Source organism: Engraulis encrasicolus, chromosome 15, assembly GCF_034702125.1.
Source record: "Engraulis encrasicolus isolate BLACKSEA-1 chromosome 15, IST_EnEncr_1.0, whole genome shotgun sequence".
In the NCBI taxonomy this organism is placed as follows: Eukaryota; Metazoa; Chordata; class Actinopteri; order Clupeiformes; family Engraulidae; genus Engraulis; species Engraulis encrasicolus.
In genome coordinates this window covers 47,188,932-47,193,931 of record NC_085871.1, presented here as the reverse complement: position 1 = coordinate 47,193,931, position 5,000 = coordinate 47,188,932, and the positions used below count along the sequence as shown (strand labels likewise).

Sequence of the window (5,000 nt, the reverse complement as noted above, 5' to 3'; positions counted from 1 at the left end):
TGCCCTACAAAAGGTAAACAGCAGTGCCAACAATGAAACTGAGGGGAAAAATGCCTTCAAAGACTTGGTAGGTTGGATATTGTAGTTACTGCAAATTTGACATAGCAATATTTGTAAAACAGGGCACATTTTGACCATAACTCTTAGTCACAAGATAAAGGAGGTCTTTATGAAAATCATTTTCAGAATGAACACATTTTCAGAATGAACCTACGGTAATTGGTTACTGCACTTTGCCTTTGTAAGGCAGTATACTTCTTTCAACATAATATAATAGACACAAATCTACTGCAAAACAACAATTAGGCCAACTTTAAATTACTGCTAAATCCCAGCTAAAATCATATTATAACAGACAATTATTTTGTTGAATGTTCTTTCTTTAATTGCTTATTTTACATTTACATTTAATCATATTTCAAGCTTTGTCGGCCGCAGAAGGGGGGGGGGAGGTCACGAAGGGAGAACCGGCCACTATCGGTCACTCGCTGGCTGGGCTTGCTGGCATCAATTGAAGTACGCCAGCAAGGCGCACACTTCTCCATCTCAGACAGAGCACAACAAATGTGCACTTGTTTCCCCATCAGGCACAAGGCTAGAATCAGCTCCTTTGAGGTAGTCGAGGTCGTCCTCCTCCAGGACATCCTGCGCCACCAGCACCACTGCTTGAAAAGCAACAAAAAAATAGGGCAGTTTTAAACAATGTGTTAAACATTAAAAAATATGTACAGTTCAAAACCCACACTCATGCTTGTTTACCATGAACATGCCAAAGAACTGGTCACATGAGATAATACAGCAGGATTTTCACAAGATTATCCAGCAGATCAACCAAGCATAGTTCAATTGTGGTTTATCCACAGGAGTACAGTAGCTGTCATAGTAATATCCCTTACAAAAATTAACCATGGTTCTACTATTTAACTTTGATACACTATTTGCCATAAACCATGGTTCCCCCAAACCACGTGTTTTAAAACTATGGTCCCCCCCACGTTTCCTTATGCTTGCATCTCTTAAGCCTGGTTTAAACTCGTCCTTTAGTTGGAGGACACGTACTGTCAGCAGGGTAACGGCAGATCAAGTACCCAAACAGCCACCACGCCCTCCCTTTTAGCGCTGAATAGACCCCTTGCCGCGATCAACGTATAGTTCTCCCAGTTTGAATTGTTCGCGATCTGCCACTGACAGTATGTGTCCCCCAACTGATGGAGGAGTCTTTTTAAAAAAAGATATTATTGTCTTCATAATGACAGTACAGTGCAGATGATGACAGGAAGCAAGTTGGGAGAGAGAGATGGGGAAGGGCTGGCAAAGGACCCAGGCCAGGAATTGAACCCGGGTCGGTCGCATTGCAAACGAGTGCCCTGCCATATGCTCCATGGTAGGGCCTGACGGAGGAGTCAAAACAGACCTTTAGTGTTGGCTGCCCATTTGCAAATACCTTGTACCAAATGCGGCCATTCTAAAAATAACAATAGTACTCGGAAGAAAGAAAGGGGATATTGGCTAATTGCCCCCTGAAGTGAAGTAGTGACAAAAGAAAGTGATGGCAGTTGTATGATGGGGTTGGTAGTTGTGGTTTTACCTACCCGCTCACGTCTGCCCATCAAATGTTTCCTTTTTTTCTCACGTCATCAGTCTTCCCCGCAAGGCCCAGTTGTTTGACTTTTAAGATTCTCAAAGAATCTATTTCAGGCTTCTGCGAGACAGAAAGAAACTGAGTTAGTCTTTTTTATACATCATAATCACATAAATGAGTTATGAGTAAACTCTCTGGTCCCCAGCTCTACCCAGAATCCTTACTAGCCTGGATGATGGCATTGGTGACCTCGTCACTATTAGGTAATCTACAGCTGAACAGAAAACATACAATGCTGTACACAAGTTTTCATTACTTTATGACTAAACGTGTAATGGTGATCCAAATATACAGTGCACGGCAATAATGACTACACCCCTGTTGAAAAGTAACATTGTGAATAATATATATATTTTTTTAAAAACACATAAGTTGTTCCCAAAGTGATTATAGAGTAAGTGTAATACAAAAATGTTTTCATCTTATGGCAGAAAAGTAAGGTCAGTAGTATAACTTGAATGACATATTTGTCCATTTTTTTGTGCAATTATGCTATGTTAAACTGTCTGAGAAGGGGCGTGCTGGCCCAAAACGTCTTGAAATTGAAATGGATTTAAAGGGAGGTCATCGTTGTGTGTGTTTCATCCTTGCCTTACATTGAACTTTTACATTATGAGTCCCCACCAGGCCAAAATAGATGTGTGTGAGATTTGAATGAAATCATGTGGAGAGTATGTATCATGATCTGCTTCAGTAGTCACAGTACATGTCGACAAGCATGTTTCTTTTGGTGAAATTCAGCTTCCTCCTGTTGATGGCATCCACACAGCCCCAAACCGTGCAACTCTCACTACCATGCTTGACTTTAAGCATGGGCACTTTTCTTTGTTGAGAAGGATACAGCTGATACTAGGGAGGGGGAGGTGAGGGGGCGTGGCCAGGCTTATGATAGGGTCAGGGGGGTGTTTGGAGGCTTGTGATGAGTCCAAGGGGGCGTTTGCTCAAAAAAGGTTGAGAACCACTGATCTAAAGCTAATTTGTTTATCATGGTGTCATTAGATCACAGTACATGGTTCCATATCCCATATCCTTAGTCTGTTTGACTCTGATGAGACCATGATAAACAATTTTGCATCAGTAGATGGTGTCAAGCATGTGTGGTGGTAAAAAGTGATTTGTAGAAAGAAAAGTGCCTCATGCTGAAAGTCAATCATGGTAGTAGGACTCAAATGTTTCGGACCTGTACCGATGCCGTCCGCAGTAGGAAGCTGAATTTCACCACTAGAAACATGCTTGTTAACATGTACTGTGACTACTGAACATCATCAGATCATGATACTCTCCATAGGATTTCATGCAAACACATCTTGTTTAGCTAGGTCCAGACTCGAAATGTAAAGTTCAATGTAAGGCAAGGATGAAATGCACAGCGATGACCTCCCTTTTAATCTTTCAAATTCGTGAAGATTCGGGCCAACACGGCCCCTCCATAGACAGTTTAACATAGGGGTGTACTCACCTTTGCACCAGCATAATTTCAGAACAATGGACAAATATGTCATTCAAGTTATACTATTGACCTTACTTTTCTGCAGTAAGCTGAAAAGATGTTGTATTACACTTACTCTATGGTCATTTTGGAAATAACTTGTGTGTTTATTGAAATATTGTTCAAAATATTACTTTTTCAACAGGAGTGTACTCATCAACATATATATGTTCCTCTGGTTGCATTACATCTTTCTCTATTAATAGCACTTTGATCACAGAAGTATGGGCTGACATGCTCAGAGTAAACCTGTTTACCTGGCCTGTGGTCCAAGTCGTCACTGCAACTCTTCCTCCAACGCCTCACTCATGCCTGATGAAAAAAAAATGATAACACAATCACATATTGTTATGCTAAGAAATTTCAATGTGATTCACTAGCCGATAAATGCAGAGAAAGAATTTCCCCTAGGGGACCAAAATTGGCTCCAATCCAAATTGGCTAAAAAATACTGTTACAAACAGTGGACAATTGTTTCTTGAATTTCCCACAGGATGAATAAAGTGCTTAGTAATACAGTGAATAAAGTACCTTATCTGTAAAAGACAGCCTGAACCTTACTGATGTTTTCTCTAGTTTGACGATGAGAACCTCAGGGTTATTTGAGATGGTTAAAATGGAAATTGCACATGTAAAGTCTAGATCATTTTCTTTCCCTTAAAACATGCAGTCAAATATATTACCGACAGGTCCTGAGGAACTCCGGAGGGTTCTGGGTTCCATTGGAGGGTTGGGGTTGCGGGGTGTTGATAATGCATTGCAACCACCGTCTGCTGGAGTGTCTCATGACATTCATGGAGCTGCGGATGTAGAATAGAGTGAAGTACTTTTTATCATGTTAGGCCTAATTCCAAACAAAATTAAGGTGTTTATCAGCTTACATAAATACACAAATACAAAACCAAAACATGCAGAGGCCTTATAAACATCATCAGTCTTACACATTCTCTCTCTCTCTCTCGCCCTTCTAGGGACGGGCATTGGAAATTAGCCTATGGCTACAAATGCTATGATACTTATCTGTTAGGTTGTTGTACAGCCTACATGATGTGTATTTGTCCCTACTCAAATAAACCATAACTAAACTGAACTCTCTCTCTCTCTCTCTCTCTCTCTCTCTCTCTCTCACACACACACACACACACACACACACACACACACACACACACACACACACACACTCCTAGATGGGCATCATGTCATCCATACGATGTCATCAATTACCCTATAACAAAACACATTCTTAAATTCACAATTTCTCGTTCTCTTCTTTCTGGCACAGAAGTCTCTAGCTCTATGTGTGCATTGGAGCAAGAGCAACGACAGGGCATACTCCTGTTCTGTCAAATAACATCGGAGGGGGCTTCTTTACCTCTGCCCCGTTCATAACGACACATGCTGTGACCATCTCTTATCTTACAGAAAGGCAATTGAGAGAGCGTGTGTTTCGCTTGGTCAAGGGGACAAATCATATTTTAGAACAATACAGCCACACTTTCAAGACTATACAAGGTGATAACTTAGTTGTGTGCGACATTCAGACAAGTGTCCATGATGTCATTAACTTTTAGATATCACGGAAAATAAGCTTTATGTCAAACAAATCTGTAACCAAATATTAGTCTCCTCCTAGCTAGTTAAAATGTAGCAGGTTACCAAATGTTGTCGTAATTTCAAAATCTAGCCCCTGCAGATATCCGACGTCATATATCCAATGTCAGTAAAACGTCTATGCATACATTCATTCGTGACACCGTATCACTTGCCCAAAGGTTTAGTATTTTTAGGTGGTGGCAGGCTAGCTAACTAGCTAACGTTAACATCTGCCTACCAGACCGAAAAAGCTAGGCTAGCTAACATGCTAAGATA

The 5,000-nt window shown here is 40.8% G+C and overlaps 1 protein-coding gene and 1 long non-coding RNA gene across 2 annotated transcripts in view; one reads left to right on the top strand and one right to left on the bottom strand.

Annotated features, from left to right (window-relative positions):
• LOC134464703 (uncharacterized) overlaps positions 1 to 3,436 on the bottom strand; it is a 4,112-nt gene extending 676 nt beyond the window's left edge. Inside the window, exons 1-3 of the long non-coding RNA XR_010038036.1 lie at positions 3,389 to 3,436; positions 1,593 to 1,702; positions 1 to 662 (exon numbers count right to left, since the gene is read on the bottom strand). The exon at positions 1 to 662 is cut by the window's left edge and continues 676 nt beyond it. This is a non-coding gene — a long non-coding RNA (uncharacterized LOC134464703). The remainder of the gene's footprint in view (positions 663 to 1,592; positions 1,703 to 3,388) is intronic.
• Positions 1 to 5,000, top strand: part of sox5 (SRY-box transcription factor 5) — a 589,415-nt gene that overhangs the window by 54,097 nt on the left and 530,318 nt on the right. The gene's annotated exons all lie outside the window — the stretch shown is intronic.